The sequence below is a fragment of the Coregonus lavaretus genome (genome assembly GCF_964263955.1).
Source record: "Coregonus lavaretus genome assembly, chromosome: 5".
Taxonomy (NCBI): domain Eukaryota; kingdom Metazoa; phylum Chordata; class Actinopteri; order Salmoniformes; family Salmonidae; genus Coregonus; species Coregonus lavaretus.
This window is the reverse complement of record NC_139992.1, coordinates 45504626-45511377: the sequence shown is the minus strand read 5'-3', so window position 1 is coordinate 45511377 and position 6752 is coordinate 45504626.

Genomic DNA, 6752 nt, shown 5'->3' with positions numbered 1-6752 from the left:
ATGAACCCATTCTACTTACAACATGTTTATTTTCTTTATTGCAAGTAAGAATAAAACATGATTTATCTTCTGAAAGTATATGTTTATGTGTGTACAGTCGTGGTCAAAGGTTTTGAGAATGACACAAATATTAAATATTAAAAGTCTGCTGCCTCAGTTTTTATGATGGCAATTTGCATATACTGTTTGGGGTGAGCGCTACCATCAGTCCTGTGTCATGCCAACAGTAAAGCATCCTGAGACCATTTATGTGTGGGGTTGCTTCTCAGCCAAGGGAGTGGGCTCACTCACAATTTTGCCTAAGAACACAGCCATGAATAAAGAATGGTACCAACACATCCTCCGAGAGCAACTTCTCCCAACCATCCAAGAACAGTTTGGTGACGAACAATGCCTTTTCCAGCATGATGGAGCACCTTGCCATAAGGCAAAAGTGATAACTAAGTGGCTCAGGGATTAAAACATCGACCTTTTGGGTCCATGGCCAGTAAACTCCTCAGACCTTAATCCCATTGAGAACTTTGAGGCGGGTGGACAAACAAAAACCCACATTTTATGACAAATTCCAAGCATTGATTATGCAAGAATGGGCTGCCATCAGTCAGGATGTGGCCCAGAAGTTAATTGACAGCATGCCAGGGTGGATTGCAGAGGTCTTGAAAAAGAAGGGTCAACACTGCAAATATTGACTCTGCATAAACTTAATGTAATTGTCAATAAAAGCTTTTGACACTTATGGAATGCTTGTAATTATACTTCAGTATACCATAGTAACATCTGACAAAAATATCTAAAAACACTGAAGCAGCAAACTTTGTGAAGACCAATACTTGTGTCATTCTCAAAACTTTTGACCACGACTGTATGCTTTTAAATTGCTTTCAATAAGTTGCAAGGAGCCTGAAAATACGAGCTTACTGGGGATAAGAGGGTGTTGTCATTCTGCAACAGTAATGTACACAGCTCCCTCCTGTCCAGTTCCTCCAGGTGATGCTCTCTCAGGACTCTGATGTTGTGTTCTGACGTCAGCTGATGACAGAAGAGGCATTCTTGTTTGCAAATTACAAAGAGAGCAATATACTTTCTCAATAGGCCTACTGCCCTTTTTTAAATCAGCATTTTGAGATTGATAATACTAACGGGAAAATGTTGGCGACATTTTAAATGAAAAAAGGGAAATGGCTATTGAATAGCTACAGTGAGGGAAAAAAGTATTTGATCCCCTGCTGATTTTGTACGTTTGCCCACTGACAAAGACATGATCAGTCTATAATTTTAATGGTAGGTTTATTTTAACAGTGAGAGACAGAATAACAACAAAAAAATCCAGAAAAATGCATGTAAAAAATGTTATGAATTGATTTGCATTTTAATGAGGGAAATAAGTATTTGACCCCTCTGCAAAACATTACTTAGTACTTGGTGGCTCCTGATTTTAGGGAATCTCCTGATTCCCTAAAACACTCTCCAGGTCATCTTCTATCGTGCTAATGTTGGCACGCAATTCTTCCAGCTCAAAAGATCCATTATGGGCACAGAGAACCTTATAGATCAGAGCTGTTGTATCCATGTCTGTCACCGTAGATCTTCTGCCTTGATTGTTCAAATCGGTTCAAATGCATGACTGCACATATTGACAAAGCTGAAGTAGAACTTTGCTCTCCATTCAAAACAGGTCCCGTCGACAAACCACTTCTACCTATGTGAAGCTAGCCACAATAAGGATTAACCAAATTAGGGGAATTTGCGGGTTGCCTTCAAAATAAGACTTCCTAATTGAAAGTGACGCAAATGGTTACAAATTGTGGAATCATGCCATATTTGGAATAGATTATGCTAAACAAGTTTGGAATGTTGTTATATAAATTCAACAAAATACAATATTTAGCTAATTTGCTAAATATATGTTGAAATTGCACTGTGAATGTATTAAACTCCCAAATCATTGGTGGTATACTTATATTTCACTGTACAGCCTTATCTATGGATTGTGGATCAATGAAATGGGGTATCAGTCTACTCAAATACACCCACAGAACACAACTGTAAAGAGTTTACACAAATATTAGCGTTGTAGCTGTTATTGCGGGTGTCGTATCGAGTGAGTGGTGGCAATTATTGCTGATTAACAAAAGGAGTCTGCTCATACTGAACGTTGATCATAAGGTTTATTCAGATCCGAAGCTTCAGCATGAGTGACAGGTGACATGACACCCGGAGAGTGACGCCTCAGAATGGCTGCTCGTTCTGCCCTCTCCTTCGTTTTCCCCCCTATTTATAACAATGATGCTCCCTCTTCTGGCCAATCACCAGTCTCCCCTGGGGCGTCACCCTAAAACATTCCCTTTTGATACTAACATAAACAACATTCATTGTTCCTCCAAAACAGTCATAATGTTAATACACCACACGGGACTTTGACTGTGGGAAATGACTTCCGCAGTCAGCCTATTGTGCTTATTGACATTCATATTGCACTGTTCAGCTTTACCTATGGATTGTGGATCAATGAAATAGGGTATGAATTGTGGGAGTAGATGACCTTGTGCATTTCAGGTAAAATAACAACCCAATGTTTATATCCCAGGACATATTAGCTAGCAACAGCAAGTCATGAATGTTTCATGCGTTTCGACCTGTCCCCAAATTAATATAGTTGGTTCAGAGTTCGTTTTGATATTTCAACCTGCGTGTCCTGATCGCGTCTGGTGTGGATGGACAAAAACAACATGCGCGCGATGGCGCAACGCGGACCCGCTCCTGGTGTAATCAGCATGCAAGTCAGTAGCTTTGTTCCACAGCGCCAGTGTGCTACGCACATACCATCTCTGGTCCAGGGTGTTATGTTAACCACTGTTGCTTGTGCAGCTAGCTAGTACACACCAGCAAGCTAATACACACTACTACTAGTTGGCTACCAGGGTTTCCGTAATGAAAATGTGGTCCCGGACATTTGACCGGCAGCAATTGAATATACATGTACCGGACCCCATATGCATTGGATGCGTAACAGTGGAGGCTTCACACAGGAGGAAGGGTAGGACCTCCTTAGTGAATTTTATAAAAAATGAAAAGTGAAACATTGAAAAAGTTATCATTTTTAGATAAAACTATACTAAATATATTCACGTCACCAAATAATTGATTAAAACAACTTTTACTGAGGAGTGGCTTCCGTCTGGCCACTTTACCAAAAAGGCCTGATTGGTGGAGTACTGCAGAGATGGTTGTCCTTCTGGAAGGTTCTCCCATCTCCACAGAGGAACTCTAGAGCTCTGTCAGAGTGACCATCGGGTTCTTGGTCACCTCCCTGACCAAGGCCCTTCTCCCACGATTGCTCAGTTTGGCCGGACAGCCAGCTCTAGGAAGAGTCTTGGTGGTTCCTGTCACGCCCTGACTCAGAGGACGATAATATGTTGAGTCAGGGTGTGTATATTCCTTGTTGTGATTTTCTATGTTGTATTTTCTATGTTTAGATCTAGTATGTCTAGATCTATGTTGGCCGGTGTGGTTCCCAATCAGAGGCAGCTGTCGCTCGTTGTCTCTGATTGGGGTCCATACTTAGGCAGCCTATTGGCACTAGTGGGTTGTGGGATCTTGTTCCGTGTGAGGTTTGTTGTGTTACCTTAGGACTTCACGTGTCGTTAGTTTCTTGTTTTGTCGTGTGTTTATTCGTGTAAATAAACATGTTTGCATATCACGCTGCGCCTTGGTCTGACCCGTTCATCAACGAACGTGACAGAAGATCCCACCAAACAAGGACCAAGCAGCGTGCCCAGGAGGAGCGAATAGCCATGTCACAGGTGGGCAAATGGTGGTCATGGGAGGAGATATTTGCGGGGAATGGGCCATGGGCGAAGGTAGATGCCCAGGCAGGAGAGGAGAAACGTCGCCAACCGTGCCGACGACGGAGACCCGAGAGGCAACCCCAATAAAACATTTTGGGGGGGCACACAGGGTGGATGACGAGGCAGCAGGAGGCCGTGGAAGGGCGAATCTGCAGGTTAGGAGAGGAGGCCACCATGTTACGGGGGTTATTGGTTCAGAGGGAGCAGGCGTTATTCGGTCAGAGGGAGGCGCTACAGGAGGCTAAAAGGGAGAAGGAAAGTGTAGAGGCACGGCGAGAGGAGCTGGTTAGGCAGCAGAAGGAGCGGGGGTTAATAAAGGAACCCAGTCCCGCTCCTCGCACCAAGCAAGTGGTGCGTGTCGCCAGTCCGGTCCGGCCCGTTCCTGCTCCCCGCACTAAGCCAGTGGTGCGTGTTCCCAGTACGGCCCGACCCGTTCCTGCTCCCCGCACTAAGCAAGTGGTGCGTGTCGCCAGTCTGGTCCGGCCCGTTCCTGCTCCCCGCACTAAGCCAGTGGTGCGCGTCGCCAGCCCGGTCCGGCCTGTTCCTGTCCCTCGCACCAAGTCAGTGGTGCGCGTCGCCAGCCCGACCCGGCCTGTTCCTGCCCCTCGCACCAAGCCAGTGGTGCGCGTCGCCAGCCCGGTCCGGCCTGTTCCTGTCCCTCGCACCAAGCCAGTGGTGCGCGTCGCCAGCCCGGCCCGGCCTGTTCCTGCTCCCCGCACCAGGCCAGTGGTGTGCGTAGCCAGCCCGGCCCGGCCTGTTCCTGACCCTCGCACCAAGCTAGTGGTGCGCGTCGCCAGCCCGGCCCGGCCCGGCCTGTTCCTGCCCCTCGCACCAAGTCAGTGGTGCGCGTCGCCAGCCCGGTCCGGCCTGTTCCTGCCCCTCGCACCAAGTCAGTGTTGCGCGTCGCCAGCCCGGTCCGGCCTGTTCCCGACCCTCGCACCAAGCTAGTGGTGCGTGTCGCCAGCCCGGTCCGGCCTGTTCCTGTCCTTCGCACCAAGCCAGTGGTGCGCGTCGCCAGCCCTGCCCGGCCTGTTCCTGCCCCTCGCACCAAGCCAGTGGATGCGTGTCGCTAGCCGGTCCGGCCTGTTCCTGCTCCTCGCACCAAGCCAGTGGTGCGTGTGTCCAGTCCGGCACGGCCCGTGCCTGTTCCACCGGTGCATGGTCCGGCACCGGTCAGCTGCTCTACTCCGGAGCCAGAGCAGTCCGCTCCACCGGTGCCCAGTTCAGCTCCGGTCAGCTGCTCCACTCCGGAGCCACTGCAATCCGCTTCACCGGGGTCCAGTCCAGCTCCGGTCAGCAGCTCCACTCCGGAGCCAGAGCAGTCCGCTCCACCGGTGCCTGACCCAGCTCCGGTCAGCTGCTCAACTCCGGAGCCAGAGCAGTCTGCTCCACCGGGCTCAAGTCCGGAGCCTGAGCAGTCCGCTCCACCGGTGCCTGGTCCAGCTCCGGTCAGCGGCTCCAGTCCAGACCCAGACGTCAGCCCCTCTCCAGGTTCGGGGTCTCCCACACCAGGGTCCAGACAGGGCTTGGAGTATAGTGGGAGGAAGGAGAGGGGAAGCAACGCGTCGAGGTCTAGACCAGACCAGGGGCGCAACAGGGAGGCGAAGAGTGAGAGGTTGTCACGCCCTGAGCCGGATCTGCCTCCGAGGTGGAATGCCCACCCGGCCCCTACCCTGTTATGTTTATGTTGTGCGGTCGGAGTCCGCACCTTTGGGGGGGGGGGGGGGGGTACTGTCACGCCCTGACTCAGAGGACGCTTATATGTTGAGTCAGGGTGTGAATATTCCTTGTTGTGATTTTCTATGTTGTATTTTCTATGTTTAGATCTAGTATGTCTAGATCTATGTTGGCCGGTGTGGTTCCCAATCAGAGGCAGCTGTCGCTCGTTGTCTCTGATTGGGGCCCATACTTAGGCAGCCTATTGGCACTAGTGGGTTGTGGGATCTTGTTCCGTGTGAGGTTTGTTGTGTTACCTTAGGACAGGGGTGTCAAACGTCCGGCCCGAGGGCCGGATCAGGCCCGCAAACGGGTTTAATCCGGCCCGCGAGATGATTTTGTAAAGTATAAAAATGAGCTGCAATTTTTCAATAAAATAAACTGCTGTTCCAATTGTGTCCACTGGATGGCGCAATAGCAATTGTGTTAAGCAAGCAAACTGTTTATACCGGGGCAGAGCAAATAGGTCAAGCAAGTGCAGCCAGTCCGGATGAGCTACTTTGTTTTGCCCGCGATATTTATTACGGCTTCTACTTTTAACATTATGTGCTTTGGCACCCTCATTGCCCCAATATGTCTCTGTCAAAAAAGAGAAAAGTGGACGCAGAGTGCAGAGTGTTCCAAGAAAAATTGTCATCCTTCTATTTATTCACGGAATTGAATGGGAAAGCTGTATGTTTGGTGTGTTCACAGCATGTTGCAGTGCTGAAAGAATATAACCTTCGTCGCCACTATGTGAGTCTTCATGCCGACAAATATGACAACTTTCAAGGACAGCGGAGAAGAGAGAAGGTGAATGAGCTGTTGGTGGGTCTGAAGAAACAGCAGTCTGTGTTTACTCACAGCCGAGACATCAGTGACGCTGCAGTGAAAGCTAGCTACCTCATTGCTAATGAAATCGCAGTGGCTTCAAAACCATTTAGTGAGGGTGAATTTGTAAAAACATGCATGATGAAGGCAGCAGAGATTGTGTGCCCTGAAAAGCACCAGGCTTTTGCAAATATCAGCCTGACAAGAAACACAGTTGCAGACAGGATTTCCGATCTTTCAGTGGATTTGGACAGCCAGTTGAAGCAAAAAGTAAAGTCATTTATTGCATTTTCGTTGCAATTGATGAAAGCACGGACATTACAGATGTTGCACAACTGGCCATTTTCATCCGCGGAGTTGATGACACATTGACCGTAA